This window comes from Dermacentor variabilis, chromosome 6, assembly GCF_050947875.1.
Source record: "Dermacentor variabilis isolate Ectoservices chromosome 6, ASM5094787v1, whole genome shotgun sequence".
Lineage (NCBI taxonomy): Eukaryota > Metazoa > Arthropoda > Arachnida > Ixodida > Ixodidae > Dermacentor > Dermacentor variabilis.
Window position 1 is genome coordinate 6,584,984 of NC_134573.1, and position 19,614 is coordinate 6,604,597.

Below are 19,614 nucleotides of genomic sequence, written 5' to 3' on the forward strand. Positions count from 1 at the left end.
TCTTCCTCGTTGTGTCCTTTTTTCACCGCGTGTTGGTCCTGTTTTGCGCTGCCTTTAGTTTTAAAGCGTTTCTTCTTCGCTGTGTCGTCTTTTCACCGTGTGTTCGTCCTTTTTTCCGCTGCCTTCAGTTTTAAAGTGTTTCTTCTTTGTTGTGTCGTCTTTTCACCGTGTTTTCGTCCTTTTTAGCGCTACCTTCAGTTTTAAAGCGTTTCTTCCTCGTTGTGCCGTCTTTTCCCCGTGTGTTCGTCTTTTTTTGCGCTGCCTTCAGTTTTAAAGCGTTTATTCGTCGTTGTGTCTGCTTTTCACCGTGTGTTCGTCCTTTTTTGCGCTGCCTTTAGTTTTAAACCGTTTCTTCTTCGTAGTGTCGTCTTTTCACCGTGTGTTCGTCCTTTTTTCCGCTGCCTTCAGTTTTAAAGCGTTTCTTCTTTGTTGCGTCGTCTTTCAACCGCGTTTTCGTCCTTTTTATTGCTACCTTCAGTTTTAAAGCGTTTCTTCCTGGTTGTGTCGTCTTTTCACCGTGTTTTCGTCCTTTTTGCGCTGCCTTCAGTTTTAAAGCGTTTCTTCGTCGTTGTGTCGTCTTTTCACCATGTGTTCGTCCTTTTTTGCGCTGCCTTCAGTTTTAAAGCGTTTCTTCGTCGTTGTGCCATCTTTTCAACGTGTTTCCGTCCTTTTTTGCGCTGCCTTCAGTTTTAAAGCGTTTCTTCTTCGTTGTGTCGTCTTTGCACCATGTGTTCGTCCTGTTTAGCGCTACCTTCAGTTTTAAAGCATTTCTTTGTCGATGTGTCGTCTTTTCAACGTGTTCGTCTTTTTTAAGGCTTCCTTCAGTTTTAAAGCGTTTATTCGTCGTTGTGTCGGCTTTTCACCGTGTGTTCGTCCTTTTTTGCGCTGCCTTCAGTTTTAAAGCGTTTCTTCTTCGCTGTGTCGTCTTTTCACCGTGTGTTCGTCCTTTTTTGCACTGCCTTCAGTTTTATAGCGTATCTTCCTCGTTGTGTCCTTTTTTCACCGCGTGTTGGTCCTTTTTTGCGCTGCCTTTAGTTTTAAAGCGTTTCTTCTTCGCTGTGTCGTCTTTTCACCGTGTGTTCGTCCTTTTTTCCGCTGCCTTCAGTTTTAAAGTGTTTCTTCTTTGTTGTGTCGTCTTTTCACCGTGTTTTCGTCCTTTTTAGCGCTACCTTCAGTTTTAAAGCGTTTCTTCCTCGTTGTGTCGTCTTTTCCCGTGTGTTCGTCTTTTGTTGCGCTGCCTTCAGTTTTAAAGCGTTTCTTCGTCGTTGTGTCGGCTTTTCACCGTGTGTTCGTTCTGTTTTGCGCTGCCTTCAGTTTTAAATCGTTTCTCCTTCGTTGTGTCGTGTTTTCACCATGTGTTCGTCCTCTTTAGCGCTACCTTCAGTTTTAAAGCGTTTCTTCCTCGTTGTGTCGTCTTTTCACCGTGTGTTCGTCCTTTTTTGCGCTGCCTTCAGTTTTAAAGCGTTTCTTCTTTGTTGTGTCGTCTTTTCACCATGTGTTCGTCCCTTTTAGCGCTGCCTTCAGTTTTAAAGCGTTTCTTCGTCGTTGTGTCGTCTTTTCACCATGTGTTCGTCCTTTTTAGCGCTACCTTCAGTTTTAAAGCGTTTCTTACTCGTTGTGTTCTCTTTCCACCGTGTGTCCGTCCTTTTTTGCGGTGCCTTCAGTTTTAAAGCTTTTCTTCGTCGTTATGTCGTCTTTTCATTGTGTTTTCGTCCTTTTTAGCGCTACCCTCAGTTTTAAAGCGTTTCTTCTCGTTGTGTCGTCTTTTCACTGTCTGTACGTCTTTTTTTTGCGCTGCCTTCAGTTTTAAAGCGTATCTTCCTCGTTGTGTCCTTTTTTCACCGTGTGTTCGTCCTTTTTTGCGCTGCCTTTAGTTTTAAAGCGTTTCTTCTTCGTTGTGTCGTCTTTTCACCGTGTGTTCGTCCTTTTTTCCGCTGACTTCAGTTTTAAAGCGTTTCTTCTTTGTTGTGTCGTCTTTTCACCGTGTTTTCGTCCTTTTAGCGCTACCTTAAGTTTTAAAGCGTTTCTTCCTCGTCGTGTCGTCTTTTCACCGTGTGTTCGTGTTTTTTTGCGTTGCCTTCAGTTTTAAAGCGTATCTTCGTCGTTGTGTCATCATTTCAACGTGTGTTCGTCCTTTTTTGTGCTGCCTTCAGTTTTAAAGCGTTTCTTCCTCGTTGAGTCGTCTTTTCACCGTGTGCTCATCCTTTTTTGCGCTGCCTTCAGATTTAAAGGCTTTCTTCGTCGATGTGTCGTCTTTTCACCGTGTGTTCGTCCTTTCTACCGCTGCCTTCAGTTTTAAAGCGTTTCTTCGTCGTTGTGTTGTCTTTTCAACAGGTGTTCGTCATTTTTTGCGCTGCCTTCAGTTTTAAAGCGTTTCTTCGTCGTTGTGTCGTCTTTTCACCGTGTGTTCGTTCTTTTCAGCGCTACCTTCAGTTTTAAAGCATTTCTTTGTCGATGTGTCGTCTTTTCAACGTGTTCGTCTTTTTTAAGGCTTCCTTCAGTTTTAAAGCGTTTATTCGTCGTTGTGTCGGCTTTTCACCGTGTGTTCGTCCTTTTTTGCGCTGCCTTCAGTTTTAAAGCGTTTCTTCTTTGTTGTGTCGTCTTTTCACCGTGTTTTCGTCCTTTTTAGCGCTACCTTCAGATTTAAAGCGTTTCTTCCCCGTCGTGTCGTCTTTTCACCGTGTGTTAGTTTTTTTTTGCGCTGCCTTCAGTTTTAAAGCGTTTCTTCGTCGTTGTGTCATCATTTCAACGTGTGTTCGTCCTTTTTTGTGCTGCCTTCAGTTTTATCGCGTTTCTTCCTCGTTGAGTCGTCTTTTCAGCATGTGTTCATCCTTTTTTGCGCTGCCTTCAGATTTAAAGGCTTTCTTCGTCGATGTGTCGTCTTTTCACCGTGTTTTCGTCCTTTCTTCCGCTGCCTTCAGTTTTAAAGCGTTTCTTCGTCGTTGTGTTGTCTTTTCAACATGTGTTAGTCATTTTTTGCGCTGCCTTCAGTTTTAAAGCGTTTCTTCATCGTTGTGTCGTCTTTTCACCGTGTGTTTGTTCTTTTTAGCGCTACCTTCAGTTTTAAAGCATTTCTTTGTCGATGTGTCGTCTTTTCAACGTGTTCTTCTTTTTTAAGGCTTCCTTCAGTTTTAAAGCGTTTATTCGTCGTTGTGTCGGCTTTTCACCGTGTGTTCGTCCTTTTTTGCGCTGCCTTCAGTTTTAAAGCGTTTCTTCTTCGTAGTGTCGTCTTTTCGCCGTGTGTTCGTCTTTTTTTGCGCTGCCTTCAGTTTTAAAGCGTTTCTTCGTCGTTGTGTCGGCTTTTCACCGTGTGTTCGTTCTGTTTTGCGCTGCCTTCAGTTTTAAATCGTTTCTTCTTCGTTGTGTCGTGTTTTCACCATGTGTTCGTCCTCTTTAGCGCTACCTTCAGTTTTAAAGCGTTTCTTCCTCGTTGTATCGTCTTTTCACCGTGTGTTCGTCCTTTTTTGCGCTGCCTACAGTTTTAAAGCGTTTCTTCTTCGTTGTGTCGTCTTTTCACCGTGTTTTCGTCCTTTTTTCCGCTGCCTTCAGTTTTAAAGCGTTTCTTCTTTGTTGTGTCATCTTTTCAAGGTTTGTCCGTCCTTTTGTGCGCTGCCTTCAGTTTTAAAGCGTTTCTTCGTCGTGTCGTCTTTTCACCGTGTGTTCATCCTTCTTTGCGATGCCCTCAGTTTTAAAGCGTTTCTTCGTCGTTGTGTCGTCTTCTCACCATGTGTTTGTCCTTTTTTGCGCTGCCTTCAGTTTTAAAGTGTTTCTTCGTCGTTGTGTCGTCTTTTCACCATGTGGTCGTCCTTTTTAGGACTACCTTCAGTTTTAAAGCGTTTCTTCCTCGTGTCGTCTTTTCGCCATGCGTTCGTCCTTTTTTGAGCTGCCTTCAGTTTTAAAGCGTTTCTTCGTCGATGTGTCGTCTTTTCACCGTGTGTTCGTGCTTTTTTGCGCTGCCTTCAGTTTTAAAGCGTTTCTTCTTCGTTGTGTCGTCTTTTCACCGTGTGTTCGTCCTTTTTTGCGCTGCCTTCAGTTTTAAAGCGTTTCTTCTTTGTTGTGTCGTCTTTTCACCATGTGTTCGTCCCTTTTAGCGCTACCTTCAGTTTTAAAGCGTTTCTTACTCGTTGTGTTCTCTTTCCACAGTGTGTCCGTCCTTTTTTGCGGTGCCTTCAGTTTTAAAGCGTTTCTTCGTCGTTGTGTCGTCTTTTCATTGTGTTTTCGTCCTTTTTAGCGCTACCCTCAGTTTTAAAGCGTTTCTTCCTCGTTGTGTCGTCTTTTCACTGTCTGTACGTCTTTTTTTGCGCTGCCTTCAGTTTTAAAGCGTATCTTCCTCGTTGTGTCCTTTTTTCACCGTGTGTTCGTCCTTTTTTGCGCTGCCTTTAGTTTTAAAGCGTTTCTTCTTCGTTGTGTCGTCTTTTCACCATGTGTTCGTCCTTTTTTCCGCTGACTTCAGTTTTAAAGCGTTTCTTCTTTGTTGTGTCGTCTTTTCACCGTGTTTTCGTCCTTTTTAGCGCTACCTTCAGTTTTAAAGCGTTTCTTCCTCGTCGTGTCGTCTTTTCACCGTGTGTTCGTCTTTTTTTGCGTTGCCTTCAGTTTTAAAGCGTATCTTCGTCGTTGTGTCATCATTTCAACGTGTGTTCGTCCTTTTTTGTGCTGCCTTCAGTTTTAAAGCGTTTCTTCCTCGTTGAGTCGTCTTTTCACCGTGTGTTCATCCTTTTTTGCGCTGCCTTCAGATTTAAAGGCTTTCTTCGTCGATGTGTCGTCTTTTCACCGTGTGTTCGTCCTTTCTTCCGCTGCCTTCAGTTTTAAAGCGTTTCTTCGTCGTTGTGTTGTCTTTTCAACAGGTGTTCGTCATTTTTTGCGCTGCCTTCAGTTTTAAAGCGTTTCTTCGTCGTTGTGTCGTCTTTTCACCGTGTGTTCGTTCTTTTCAGCGCTACCTTCAGTTTTAAAGCATTTCTTTGTCGATGTGTCGTCTTTTCAACGTGTTCGTCTTTTTTAAGGCTTCCTTCAGTTTTAAAGCGTTTATTCGTCGTTGTGTCGGCTTTTCACCGTGTGTTCGTCCTTTTTTGCGCTGCCTTCAGTTTTAAAGCGTTTCTTCTTCGTAGTGTCGTCTTTTCACCGTGTGTTCGTCCTTTTTTGCACTGCCTTCAGTTTTATAGCGTAACTTCCTCGTTGTGTCCTTTTTTCACCGCGTGTTGGTCCTTTTTTGCGCTGCCTTTAGTTTTAAAGCGTTTCGTCTTCGCTGTGTCGTCTTTTCACCGTGTGTACGTCCTTTTTTCCGCTGCCTTCAGTTTTAAAGTGTTTCTTCTTTGTTGTGTCGTCTTTTCACCGTGTTTTCGTCCTTTTTAGCGCTACCTTCAGGTTTAAAGCTTTTCTTCCTCGTTGTGTCGTCTTTTCCCCGTGTGTTCGTCTTTTTTTGCGCTGCCTTCAGTTTTAAAGCGTTTATTCGTCGTTGTGTCTGCTTTTCACCGTGTGTTCGTCCTTTTTTGCGCTGCCTTCAGTTTAAACCGTTTCTTCTTCGTAGTGTCGTCTTTTCACCGTGTGTTCGTCCTTTTTTCCGCTGCCTTCAGTTTTAAAGCGTTTCTTCTTTGTTGCGTCGTCTTTCAACCGCGTTTTCGTCCTTTTTAGTGCTACCTTCAGTTTTAAAGCGTTTCTTCCTGGTTGTGTCGTCTTTTCACCGTGTTTTCGTCCTTTTTTGCGCTGCCTTCAGTTTTAAAGCGTTTCTTCGTCGTTGTGTCGTCTTTTCACCATGTGTTCGTCCTTTTTTGCGCTGCCTTCAGTTTTAAAGCGTTTCTTCGTCGTTGTGCCATCTTTTCAACGTGTTTCCGTCCTTTTTTGCGCTACCTTCAGTTTTAAAGCGTTTCTTCTTCGTTGTGTCGTCTTTGCACCATGTGTTCGTCCTGTTTAGCGCTACCTTCAGTTTTAAAGCATTTCTTTGTCGATATGTCGTCTTTTCAACGTGTTCGTCTTTTTTAAGGCTTCCTTCAGTTTTAAAGCGTTTATTCGTCGTTGTGTCGGCTTTTCACCGTGTGTTCGGCCTTTTTTGCGCTGCCTTTAGTTTTAAAGCGTTTCTTCTTCGCTGTGTCGTCTTTTCACCGTGTGTTCGTCCTTTTTTCCGCTGCCTTCAGTTTTAAAGTGTTTCTTCTTTGTTGTGTCGTCTTTTCACCGTGTTTTCGTCCTTTTTAGCGCTACCTTCAGTTTTAAAGCGTTTCTTCCTCGTTGTGTCGTCTTTTCCCCGTGTGTTCGTCTTTTGTTGCGCTGCCTTCAGTTTTAAAGCGTTTCTTCGTCGTTGTGTCGGCTTTTCACCGTGTGTTCGTTCTGTTTGCGCTGCCTTCAGTTTTAAATCGTTTCTTCTTCGTTGTGTCGTGTTTTCACCATGTGTTCGTCCTCTTTAGCGCTACCTTCAGTTTTAAAGCGTTTCTTCCTCGTTGTGTCGTCTTTTCACCGTGTGTTCGTCCTTTTTTGCGCTGCCTTCAGTTTTAAAGCGTTTCTTCTTCGTTGTGTCGTCTTTTCACCGTGTTTTCGCCCTTTTTTCCGCTGCCTTCAGTTTTAAAGCGTTTCTTCGTCGTTGTGTCATCTTTTCAACGTTTGTTCGTCCTTTTCTGCGCTGCCTTCAGTTTTAAGGCGTTTCTTCGTCGTGTCGTCTTTTCACCGTGTGCTCATCCTTCCTTGCGCTGCCCTCAGTTTTAAAGCGTTTCTTCGTCGTTGTGTCGTCTTCTCACCATGTGTTTGTCCTTTTTTGCGCTGCCTTCAGTTTTAAAGTGTTTCTTCGTCGTTGTGTCGTCTTTTCACCATGTGGTCGTCCTTTTTAGGACTACCTTCAGTTTTAAAGCGTTTCTTCCTCGTGTCGTCTTTCAGCCATGCGTTCGTCCTTTTTTGAGCTGCCTTCAGTTTTAAAGCGTTTCTTCGTCGATGTGTCGTCTTTTCACCGTGTGTTCGTGCTTTTTTGCGCTGCCTTCAGTTTTAAAGCGTTTCTTCTTCGTTGTGTCGTCTTTTCACCGTGTGTTTGTCCTTTTTTGCGCTGCCTTCAGTTTTAAAGCGTTTCTTCTTTGTTGTGTCGTCTTTTCACCATGTGTTCGTCCTTTTTAGCGCTACCTTCAGTTTTAAAGCGTTTCTTCGTCGTTGTGTCGTCTTTTCATTGTGTGTTCGTCCTTTTTAGTGCTACCCTCAGTTTTAAAGCGTTTCTTCCTCGTTGTGTCGTCTTTTCACTGTCTGTACGTCTTTTTTTGCGCTGCCTTCAGTTTTAAAGCGTATCTTCCTCGTTGTGTCCTTTTTTCACCGTGTGTTCGTCCTTTTTTGCGCTGCCTTTAGTTTTAAAGCGTTTCTTCTTCGTTGTGTCGTCTTTTCACCGTGTGTTCGTCCTTTTTTCCGCTGACTTCAGTTTTAAAGCGTTTCTTCTTTGTTGTGTCTTCTTTTCACCGTGTTTTCGTCCTTTTTAGCGCTACCTTTCAGTTTTAAAGCGTTTCTTCCTCGTCGTGTCGTCTTTTCACCGTGTGTTCGTCTTTTTTTGCGTTGCCTTCAGTTTTAAAGCGTATCTTCGTCGTTGTGTCATCATTTCAACGTGTGTTCGTCCTTTTTTGTGCTGCCTTCAGTTTTAAAGCGTTTCTTCCTCGTTGAGTCGTCTTTTCACCGTGTGTTCATCCTTTTTTGCGCTGCCTTCAGATTTAAAGGCTTTCTTCGTCGATGTGTCGTCTTTTCACCGTGTGTTCGTCCTTTCTTCCGCTGCCTTCAGTTTTAAAGCGTTTCTTCGTCGTTGTGTTGTCTTTTCAACAGGTGTTCGTCATTTTTTGCGCTGCCTTCAGTTTTAAAGCGTTTCTTCGTCGTTGTGTCGTCTTTTCACCGTGTGTTCGTTCTTTTCAGCGCTACCTTCAGTTTTAAAGCATTTCTTTGTCGATGTGTCGTCTTTTCAACGTGTTCGTCTTTTTTAAGGCTTCCTTCAGTTTTAAAGCGTTTATTCGTCGTTGTGTCGGCTTTTCACCGTGTGTTCGTCCTTTTTTGCGCTGCCTTCAGTTTTAAAGCGTTTCTTCTTCGTAGTGTCGTCTTTTCACCGTGTGTTCGTCCTTTTTTGCACTGCCTTCAGTTTTATAGCGTATCTTCCTCGTTGTGTCCTTTTTTCACCGCGTGTTGGTCCTTTTTTGCGCTGCCTTTAGTTTTAAAGCGTTTCTTCTTCGCTATGTCGTCTTTTCACCGTGTGTACGTCCTTTTTTCCGCTGCCTTCAGTTTTAAAGTGTTTCTTCTTTGTTGTGTCGTCTTTTCACCGTGTTTTCGTCCTTTTTAGCGCTACCTTCAGGTTTAAAGCTTTTCTTCCTCGTTGTGTCGTCTTTTCCCCGTGTGTTCGTCTTTTTTTGCGCTGCCTTCAGTTTTAAAGCGTTTATTCGTCGTTGTGTCTGCTTTTCACCGTGTGTTCGTCCTTTTTTGCGCTGCCTTCAGTTTTAAACCGTTTCTTCTTCGTAGTGTCGTCTTTTCACCGTGTGTTCGTCCTTTTTTCCGCTGCCTTCAGTTTTAAAGCGTTTCTTCTTTGTTGCGTCGTCTTTCAACCGCGTTTTCGTCCTTTTTAGTGCTACCTTCAGTTTTAAAGCGTTTCTTCCTGGTTGTGTCGTCTTTTCACCGTGTTTTCGTCCTTTTTTGCGCTGCCTTCAGTTTTAAAGCGTTTCTTCGTCGTTGTGTCGTCTTTTCACCATGTGTTCGTCCTTTTTTGCGCTGCCTTCAGTTTTAAAGCGTTTCTTCGTCGTTGTGCCATCTTTTCAACGTGTTTCCGTCCTTTTTTGCGCTACCTTCAGTTTTAAAGCGTTTCTTCTTCGTTGTGTCGTCTTTGCACCATGTGTTCGTCCTGTTTAGCGCTACCTTCAGTTTTAAAGCATTTCTTTGTCGATATGTCGTCTTTTCAACGTGTTCGTCTTTTTTAAGGCTTCCTTCAGTTTTAAAGCGTTTATTCGTCGTTGTGTCGTCTTTTCACCGTGTGTTCGTCCTTTTTTGCACTGCCTTCAGTTTTATAGCGTATCTTCCTCGTTGTGTCCTTTTTTCACCGCGTGTTGGTCCTTTTTTGCGCTGCCTTTAGTTTTAAAGCGTTTCTTCTTCGCTGTGTCGTCTTTTCACCGTGTGTTCGTCCTTTTTTCCGCTGCCTTCAGTTTTAAAGTGTTTCTTCTTTGCTGTGTCGTCTTTTCACCGTGTTTTCGTCCTTTTTAGCGCTACCTTCAGTTTTAAAGCGTTTCTTCCTCGTTGTGTCGTCTTTTCCCCGTGTGTTCGTCTTTTGTTGCGCTGCCTTCAGTTTTAAAGCGTTTCTTCGTCGTTGTGTCGGCTTTTCACCGTGTGTTCGTTCTGTTTGCGCTGCCTTCAGTTTTAAATCGTTTCTTCTTCGTTGTGTCGTGTTTTCACCATGTGTTCGTCCTCTTTAGCGCTACCTTCAGTTTTAAAGCGTTTCTTCCTCGTTGTGTCGTCTTTTCACCGTGTGTTCGTCCTTTTTTGCGCTGCCTTCAGTTTTAAAGCGTTTCTTCTTCGTTGTGTCGTCTTTTCACCGTGTTTTCGCCCTTTTTTCCGCTGCCTTCAGTTTTAAAGCGTTTCTTCGTCGTTGTGTCATCTTTTCAACGTTTGTTCGTCCTTTTCTGCGCTGCCTTCAGTTTTAAAGCGTTTCTTCGTCGTGTCGTCTTTTCACCGTGTGCTCATCCTTCCTTGCGCTGCCCTCAGTTTTAAAGCGTTTCTTCGTCGTTGTGTCGTCTTCTCACCATGTGTTTGTCCTTTTTTGCGCTGCCTTCAGTTTTAAAGTGTTTCTTCGTCGTTGTGTCGTCTTTTCACCATGTGGTCGTCCTTTTTAGGACTACCTTCAGTTTTAAAGCGTTTCTTCCTCGTGTCGTCTTTTCGCCATGCGTTCGTCCTTTTTTGAGCTGCCTTCAGTTTTAAAGCGTTTCTTCGTCGATGTGTCGTCTTTTCACCGTGTGTTCGTGCTTTTTTGCGCTGCCTTCAGTTTTAAAGCGTTTCTTCTTCGTTGTGTCGTCTTTTCACCGTGTGTTTGTCCTTTTTTGCGCTGCCTTCAGTTTTAAAGCGTTTCTTCTTTGTTGTGTCGTCTTTTCACCATGTGTTCGTCCTTTTTAGCGCTACCTTCAGTTTTAAAGCGTTTCTTCGTCGTTGTGTCGTCTTTTCATTGTGTGTTCGTCCTTTTTAGTGCTACCCTCAGTTTTAAAGCGTTTCTTCCTCGTTGTGTCGTCTTTTCACTGTCTGTACGTCTTTTTTTGCGCTGCCTTCAGTTTTAAAGCGTATCTTCCTCGTTGTGTCCTTTTTTCACCGTGTGTTCGTCCTTTTTTGCGCTGCCTTTAGTTTTAAAGCGTTTCTTCTTCGTTGTGTCGTCTTTTCACCGTGTGTTCGTCCTTTTTTCCGCTGACTTCAGTTTTAAAGCGTTTCTTCTTTGTTGTGTCTTCTTTTCACCGTGTTTTCGTCCTTTTTAGCGCTACCTTTCAGTTTTAAAGCGTTTCTTCCTCGTCGTGTCGTCTTTTCACCGTGTGTTCGTCTTTTTTTGCGTTGCCTTCAGTTTAAAAGCGTATCTTCGTCGTTGTGTCATCATTTCAACGTGTGTTCGTCCTTTTTTGTGCTGCCTTCAGTTTTAAAGCGTTTCTTCCTCGTTGAGTCGTCTTTTCACCGTGTGTTCGTACTTTTTTGCGCTGCCTTCAGTTTTAAAGCGTTTCTTCTTCGTAGTGTCGTCTTTTCACCGTGTGTTCGTCCTTTTTTCCGCTGCCTTCAGTTTTAAAGCGTTTCTTCTTTGTTGTGTCGTCTTTCAACCGCGTTTTCGTCCTTTTTAGTGCTACCTTCAGTTTTAAAGCGTTTCTTCCTCGTTGTGTCGTCTTTTCACCGTGTTTTCGTCCTTTTTTGCGCTGCCTTCAGTTTTAAAGCGTTTCTTCGTCGTTGTGTCGTCTTTTCACCATGTGTTCGTCCTTTTTTGCGCTGCCTTCAGTTTTAAAGCGTTTCTTCGTCGTTGTGCCATCTTTTCAACGTGTGTCCGTCCTTTTTTGCGCTGCCTTCAGTTTTAAAGCGTTTCTTCTTCGTTGTGTCGTCTTTGCACCATGTGTTCGTCCTTTTTAGCGCTACCTTCAGTTTTAAAGCGTTTCTTCCTCGTTGTGACGTGTTTTCACCGTGTGTTCGTCCTTTTTTGCGCTGCCTTCAATTTTAAAGCGTTTCTTCTTCGTTGTGTCGTCTTTTCACCGTGTTTTCGTCCTTTTTTCCGCTGCCTTCAGTTTTAAAGCGTTTCTTCGTCGTTGTGTCATCTTTTCAACGTTTGTCCGTCCTTTTCTGCGCTGCCTTCAGTTTTAAAGCGTTTCTTCGTCGTGTCCTCTTTTCACCGTGTGTTCATCCTTCTTTGCGCTGCCTTCAGTTTTAAAGCGTTTCTTCGTCGTTGTGTCGTTTTTCACCATGTGTTCTTCCTTTTTAGGACTACCTTCAGTTTTAAAGCGTTTCTTCCTCGTGTCGTCTTTTCGCCATGTGTTCGTCCTTTTTTGAGCTGCCTTCAGTTTTAAAGCGTTTCTCGTCTATGTGTCGTCTTTTCACCGTGTGTTCGTCCTATTTTGCGCTGCCTTCAGTTTTAAAGCGTTTCTTCGTCGTTGTGCCATCTTTTCAACGTGTGTCCGTCCTTTTTTGCGCTGCCTTCAGTTTTAAAGCGTTTCTTCTTCGTTGTGTCGTCTTTCCACCATGTGTTCGTCCTTTTTAGCGCTACCTTCAGTTTTAAAGCGTTTCTTCCTCGTGTCGTCTTTTCACCGTGTGTTCATCCTTTTTTGCGCTGCCTTCAGTTTTAAAGCGTTTCTTCGTCGTTGTGTCGCCTTTTCACCGTGTGTTCGTCCTTTTTTGCGCTGCCTTTAGTTTTAAAGCGTTTCTTCTTCGTTGTGTCGTCTTTTCACCTTGTGTTCGTCCTTTTTTCCGCTGCCTTCAGTTTTAAAGCGTTTCTTCTTTGTTGTGTCGTCTTTTCACCGTGTTTTCGTCCTTTTTAGCGCTACCTTCAGTTTTAAAGCGTTTCTTCCTCGTTGTGGCGTCTTTTCACCGTGTGTTCGTCTTTTTTTGCGCTGCCTTCAGTTTTAAAGCGTTTCTTCGTCGTTGTGTCGGCTTTTCACCGTGTGTTCGTTCTGTTTTGCGCTGCCTTCAGTTTTAAATCGTTTCTTCTTCTCTGTGTCGTCTTTTCACCATGTGTTCGTCCTCTTTAGCGCTACCTTCAGTTTTAAAGCGTTTCTTCCTCGTTGTGACGTCTTTTCACCGTGTGTTCGTCCTTTTTTGCGCTGCCTTCAATTTTAAAGCGTTTCTTCTTCGTTGTGTCGTCTTTTCACCGTGTTTTCGTCCTTTTTTCCGCTGCCTTCAGTTTTAAATTGTTTCTTCGTCGTTGTGTCATCATTTCAACGTTTGTCCGTCCTTTTCTGCGCTGCCTTCAGTTTTAAAGCGTTTCTTCGTCGTGTCCTCTTTTCACCGTGTGTTCGTCTTTTTTTGCGCTGCCTTCAGTTTTAAAACGTTTCTTCGTCGTTGTGTCGGCTTTTCACCGTGTGTTCGTTCTGTGTTGCGCTGCCTTCAGTTTTAAATCGTTTCTTCTTCGCTGTGTCGTCTTTTAACCATGTGTTCGTCCTTTTTAGCGCTACCTTCAGTTTTAAAGCGTTTCTTCCTCGTTGTGACGTGTTTTCACCGTGTGTTCGTCCTTTTTTGCGCTGCCTTCAATTTTAAAGCGTTTCTTCTTCGTTGTCCTCTTTTCACCGTGTGTTCATCCTTCTTTGCGCTGCCTTCAGTCTTAAAGCGTTTCTTCGTCGTTGTGTCGTTTTTCACCATGTGTTCTTCCTTTTTAGGACTACCTTCAGTTTTAAAGCGTTTCTTCCTCGTGTCGTCTTTTCGCCATGTGTTCGTCCTTTTTTGAGCTGCCTTCAGTTTTAAAGCGTTTCTCGTCTATGTGTCGTCTTTTCACCGGGTGTTCGTCCTATTTTGCGCTGCCTTCAGTTTTAAAGCGTTTCTTCTTTGTTGTGTCGTCTTTTCACCATGTGTTCGTCCTTTTTAGCGCTGCCTTCAGTTTTAAAGCGTTTCTTCGTCGTTGTGTCGTCTTTTCACCATGTGTTCGTCCTTTTTAGCGCTACCTTCAGTTTTAAAGCGTTTCTTCGTCGTTGTGTCGTCTTTTCATTGTGTGTTCGTCCTTTTTAGTGCTACCCTCAGTTTTAAAGCGTTTCTTCCTCGTTGTGTCGTCTTTTCACTGTCTGTACGTCTTTTTTTGCGCTGCCTTCAGTTTTAAAGCGTATCTTCCTCGTTGTGTCCTTTTTTCACCGTGTGTTCGTCCTTTTTTGCGCTGCCTTTAGTTTTAAAGCGTTTCTTCTTCGTTGTGTCGTCTTTTCACCGTGTGTTCGTCCTTTTTTCCGCTGACTTCAGTTTTACAGCGTTTCTTCTTTGTTGTGTCTTCTTTTCACCGTGTTTTCGTCCTTTTTAGCGCTACCTTTCAGTTTTAAAGCGTTTCTTCCTCGTCGTGTCGTCTTTTCACCGTGTGTTCGTCTTTTTTTGCGTTGCCTTCAGTTTTAAAGCGTATCTTCGTCGTTGTGTCATCATTTCAACGTGTGTTCGTCCTTTTTTGTGCTGCCTTCAGTTTTAAAGCGTTTCTTCCTCGTTGAGTCGTCTTTTCACCGTGTGTTCGTACTTTTTTGCGCTGCCTTCAGTTTTAAAGCGTTTCTTCTTCGTAGTGTCGTCTTTTCACCGTGTGTTCGTCCTTTTTTCCGCTGCCTTCAGTTTTAAAGCGTTTCTTCTTTGTTGTGTCGTCTTTCAACCGCGTTTTCGTCCTTTTTTGCGCTGCCTTCAGTTTTAAAGCGTTTCTTCGTCGTTGTGTCGTCTTTTCACCATGTGTTCGTCCTTTTTTGCGCTGCCTTCAGTTTTAAAGCGTTTCTTCGTCGTTGTGCCATCTTTTCAACGTGTGTCCGTCCTTTTTTGCGCTGCCTTCAGTTTTAAAGCGTTTCTTCTTCGTTGTGTCGTCTTTGCACCATGTGTTCGTCCTTTTTAGCGCTACCTTCAGTTTTAAAGCGTTTCTTCCTCGTTGTGACGTGTTTTCACCGTGTGTTCGTCCTTTTTTGCGCTGCCTTCAATTTTAAAGCGTTTCTTCTTCGTTGTGTCGTCTTTTCACCGTGTTTTCGTCCTTTTTTCCGCTGCCTTCAGTTTTAAAGCGTTTCTTCGTCGTTGTGTCATCTTTTCAACGTTTGTCCGTCCTTTTCTGCGCTGCCTTCAGTTCTAAAGCGTTTCTTCGTCGTGTCCTCTTTTCACCGTGTGTTCATCCTTCTTTGCGCTGCCTTCAGTTTTAAAGCGTTTCTTCGTCGTTGTGTCGTTTTTCACCATGTGTTCTTCCTTTTTAGGACTACCTTCAGTTTTAAAGCGTTTCTTCCTCGTGTCGTCTTTTCGCCATGTGTTCGTCCTTTTTTGAGCTGCCTTCAGTTTTAAAGCGTTTCTCGTCTATGTGTCGTCTTTTCACCGTGTGTTCGTCCTATTTTGCGCTGCCTTCAGTTTTAAAGCGTTTCTTCTTCGTTGTGTCGTCTTTTCACCGTGTGTTCGTCTTTTTTTGCGCTGCCTTCAGTTTTAAAGCGTTTCTCCTTTGTTGTGTCGTCTTTTCAACGTGTGTTCGTCCTTTTTAGCGCTGCCTTCAGTTTTAAAGCGTTTCTTCCTCATTGTGTCGTCTTTTCACCCTGTGTTCGTCCTTTTTTGCGCTGCCTTCAGTTTTAAAGCGTTTCTTCGTCGTTGTGTCGTCTTTTCACCGTGTGTTCGTCTTTTTTTGCGCTGCCTTCAGTTTTAAAGCGTTTCTTCGTCGTTGTGTCGTCTTTTCACCATGTGTTCGTCCTTTTTTGCGCTGCCTTCAGTTTTAAAGCGTTTCTTCGTCGTTGTGCCATCTTTTCAACGTGTGTCCGTCCTTTTTTGCGCTGCCTTCAGTTTTAAAGCGTTTCTTCTTCGTTGTGTCGTCTTTCCACCATGTGTTCGTCCTTTTTAGCGCTACCTTCAGTTTTAAAGCGTTTCTTCCTCGTGTCGTCTTTTCACCGTGTGTTCATCCTTTTTTGCGCTGCCTTCAGTTTTAAAGCGTTTCTTCGTCGTTGTGTCGCCTTTTCACCGTGTGTTCGTCCTTTTTTGCGCTGCCTTTAGTTTTAAAGCGTTTCTTCTTCGTTGTGTCGTCTTTTCACCTTGTGTTCGTCCTTTTTTCCGCTGCCTTCAGTTTTAAAGCGTTTCTTCTTTGTTGTGTCGTCTTTTCACCGTGTTTTCGTCCTTTTTAGCGCTACCTTCAGTTTTAAAGCGTTTCTTCCTCGTTGTGGCGTCTTTTCACCGTGTGTTCGTCTTTTTTTGCGCTGCCTTCAGTTTTAAAGCGTTTCTTCGTCGTTGTGTCGGCTTTTCACCGTGTGTTCGTTCTGTTTTGCGCTGCCTTCAGTTTTAAATCGTTTCTTCTTCTCTGTGTCGTCTTTTCACCATGTGTTCGTCCTCTTTAGCGCTACCTTCAGTTTTAAAGCGTTTCTTCCTCGTTGTGACGTCTTTTCACCGTGTGTTCGTCCTTTTTTGCGCTGCCTTCAATTTTAAAGCGTTTCTTCTTCGTTGTGTCGTCTTTTCACCGTGTTTTCGTCCTTTTTTCCGCTGCCTTCAGTTTTAAATTGTTTCTTCGTCGTTGTGTCATCATTTCAACGTTTGTCCGTCCTTTTCTGCGCTGCCTTCAGTTTTAAAGCGTTTCTTCGTCGTGTCCTCTTTTCACCGTGTGTTCGTCTTTTTTTGCGCTGCCTTCAGTTTTAAAACGTTTCTTCGTCGTTGTGTCGGCTTTTCACCGTGTGTTCGTTCTGTTTTGCGCTGCCTTCAGTTTTAAATCGTTTCTTCTTCGCTGTGTCGTCTTTTAACCATGTGTTCGTCCTTTTTAGCGCTACCTTCAGTTTTAAAGCGTTTCTTCCTCGTTGTGACGTGTTTTCACCGTGTGTTCGTCCTTTTTTGCGCTGCCTTCAATTTTAAAGCGTTTCTTCTTCGTTGTCCTCTTTTCACCGTGTGTTCATCCTTCTTTGCGCTGCCTTCAGTCTTAAAGCGTTTCTTCGTCGTTGTGTCGTTTTTCACCATGTGTTCTTCCTTTTTAGGACTACCTTCAGTTTTAAAGCGTTTCTTCCTCGTGTCGTCTTTTCGCCATGTGTTCGTCCTTTTTTGAGCTGCCTTCAGTTTTAAAGCGTTTCTCGTCTATGTGTCGTCTTTTCACCGGGTGTTCGTCCTATTTTGCGCTGCCTTCAGTTTTAAAGCGTTTCTTCTTTGTTGTGTCGTCTTTTCACCATGTGTTCGTCCTTTTTAGCGCTGCCTTCAGTTTTAAAGCGTTTCTTCGTCGTTGTGTCGTCTTTTCACCATGTGTTCGTCCTTTTTAGCGCTACCTTCAGTTTTAAAGCGTTTCTTCGTCGTTGTGTCGTCTTTTCATTGTGTGTTCGTCCTTTTTAGTGCTACCCTCAGTTTTAAAGCGTTTCTTCCTCGTTGTGTCGTCTTTTCACTGTCTGTACGTCTTTTTTTGCGCTGCCTTCAGTTTTAAAGCGTATCTTCCTCGTTGTGTCCTTTTTTCACCGTGTGTTCGTCCTTTTTTGCGCTGCCTTTAGTTTTAAAGCGTTTCTTCTTCGTTGTGTCGTCTTTTCACCGTGTGTTCGTCCTTTTTTCCGCTGACTTCAGTTTTACAGCGTTTCTTCTTTGTTGTGTCTTCTTTTCACCGTGTTTTCGTCCTTTTTAGCGCTACCTTTCAGTTTTAAAGCGTTTCTTCCTCGTCGTGTCGTCTTTTCACCGTGTGTTCGTCTTTTTTTGCGTTGCCTTCAGTTTTAAAGCGTATCTTCGTCGTTGTGTCATCATTTCAACGTGTGTTCGTCCTTTTTTGTGCTGCCTTCAGTTTTAAAGCGTTTCTTCCTCGTTGAGTCGTCTTTTCACCGTGTGTTCGTACTTTTTTGCGCTGCCTTCAGTTTTAAAGCGTTTCTTCTTCGTAGTGTCGTCTTTTCACCGTGTGTTCGTCCTTTTTTCCGCTGCCTTCAGTTTTAAAGCGTTTCTTCTTTGTTGTGTCGTCTTTCAACCGCGTTTTCGTCCTTTTTAGTGCTACCTTCAGTTTTAAAGCGTTTCTTCCTCGTTGTGTCGTCTTTTCACCGTGTTTTCGTCCTTTTTTGCGCTGCCTTCAGTTTTAAAGCGTTTCTTCGTCGTTGTGTCGTCTTTTCACCATGTGTTCGTCCTTTTTTGCGCTGCCTTCAGTTTTAAAGCGTTTCTTCGTCGTTGTGCCATCTTTTCAACGTGTGTCCGTCCTTTTTTGCGCTGCCTTCAGTTTTAAAGCGTTTCTTCTTCGTTGTGTCGTCTTTGCACCATGTGTTCGTCCTTTTTAGCGCTACCTTCAGTTTTAAAGCGTTTCTTCCTCGTTGTGACGTGTTTTCACCGTGTGTTCGTCCTTTTTTGCGCTGCCTTCAATTTTAAAGCGTTTCTTCTTCGTTGTATCGTCTTTTCACCGTGTTTTCGTCCTTTTTTCCGCTGCCTTCAGTTTTAAAGCGTTTCTTCGTCGTTGTGTCATCTTTTCAACGTTTGTCCGTCCTTTTCTGCGCTGCCTTCAGTTCTAAAGCGTTTCTTCGTCGTGTCCTCTTTTCACCGTGTGTTCATCCTTCTTTGCGCTGCCTTCAGTTTTAAAGCGTTTCTTCGTCGTTGTGTCGTTTTTCACCATGTGTTCTTCCTTTTTAGGACTACCTTCAGTTTTAAAGCGTTTCTTCCTCGTGTCGTCTTTTCGCCATGTGTTCGTCCTTTTTTGAGCTGCCTTCAGTTTTAAAGCGTTTCTCGTCTATGTGTCGTCTTTTCACCGTGTGTTCGTCCTATTTTGCGCTGCCTTCAGTTTTAAAGCGTTTCTTCTTCGTTGTGTCGTCTTTTCACCGTGTGTTCGTCTTTTTTTGCGCTGCCTTCAGTTTTAAAGCGTTTCTCCTTTGTTGTGTCGTCTTTTCAACGTGTGTTCGTCCTTTTTAGCGCTGCCTTCAGTTTTAAAGCGTTTCTTCCTCATTGTGTCGTCTTTTCACCCTGTGTTCGTCCTTTTTTGCGCTGCCTTCAGTTTTAAAGCGTTTCTTCGTCGTTGTGTCGTCTTTTCACCATGTGTTCGTCCTTTTTAGCGCTACCTTCAGTTTTAAAGCGTTTCTTACTCGTTGTGTTCGTTTTCCACCGTGTGTTCGTCCTTTTTTGTGCTACCTTCAGTTTTAAAGTGTTTCCTTCTCGTTGTGTCGTCTTTTCACCGTGTGTCCGTCCTTTTTTGCGGTGCCTTCAGTTTTAAAGCGTTTCTTCGTCGTTGTGTCGTCTTTTCATTGTGTGTTCGTCCTTTTTAGCGCTGCCTTCAGTTTTAAAGTGTTCCTTCGTCTTTGTGTCGTCTTTTCACCATGTGGTCGTCCTTTTTAGGACTACCTTCAGTTTTAAATCGTTTCTTCCTCGTGTCGTCTTTTCGCCATGTGTTCGTCCTTTTTTGAGCTGCCTTCAGTTTTAAAGCGTTTCTTCGTCGATGTGACGTCTTTTCACCGTGTGTTCGTGCTTTTTTGCGCTGCCTTCAGTTTTAAAGCGTTTCTTCCTCGTCGTGTCGTCTTTTCACCGTGTGTTCGTCTTTTTTTGCGTTGCCTTCAGTTTTAAAGCGTATCTTCGTCGTTGTGTCATCATTTCAACGTGTGTTCGTCCTTTTTTGTGCTGCCTTCAGTTTTAAAGCGTTTCTTCCTCGTTGAGTCGTCTTTTCACCGTGTGTTCATCCTTTTTTGCGCTGCCTTCAGATTTAAAGGCTTTCTTCGTCGATGTGTCGTCTTTTCACCGTGTGTTCGTCCTTTCTTCCGCTGCCTTCAGTTTTAAAGCGTTTCTTCCTCGTTGTGGCGCCTTTTCACCGTGTGTTCGTCTTTTTTTGCGCTCCCTTCAGTTTTAAAGCGTTTCTTCGTCGTTGTGTCGGCTTTTCACCGTGTGTTCGTTCTGTTTTGCGCTGCCTTCAGTTTTAAATCGTTTCTTCTTCTCTGTGTCGTCTTTTCACCATGTGTTCGTCCTCTTTAGCGCTACCTTCAGTTTTAAAGCGTTTCTTCCTCGTTGTGACGTCTTTTCACCGTGTGTTCGTCCTTTTTTGCGCTGCCTTCAATTTTAAAGCGTTTCTTCTTCGTTGTGTCGTCTTTTCACCGTGTTTTCGTCCTTTTTTCCGCTGCCTTCAGTTTTAAAGCGTTTCTTCGTCGTTGTGTCATCATTTCAACGTTTGTCCGCCCTTTCCTGCGCTGCCTTCAGTTTTAAAGCGTTTCTTCGTCGTGTCCTCTTTTCACCGTGTGTTCGTCTTTTTTTGCGCTGCCTTCAGTTTTAAAACGTTTCTTCGTCGTTGTGTCGGCTTTTCACCGTGTGTTCGTTCTGTTTTGCGCTGCCTTCAGTTTTAAATCGTTTCTTCTTCGCTGTGTCGTCTTTTCACCATGTGTTCGTCCTCTTTAGCGCTACCTTCAGTTTTAAAGCGTTTCTTCCTCGTTGTGACGTGTTTTCACCGTGTGTTCGTCCTTTTTTGCGCTGCCTTCAATTTTAAAGCGTTTCTTCTTCGTCGTGTCCTCTTTTCACCGTGTGTTCATCCTTCTTTGCGCTGCCTTCAGTTTTAAAGCGTTTCTTCGTCGTTGTGTCGTTTTTCACCATGTGTTC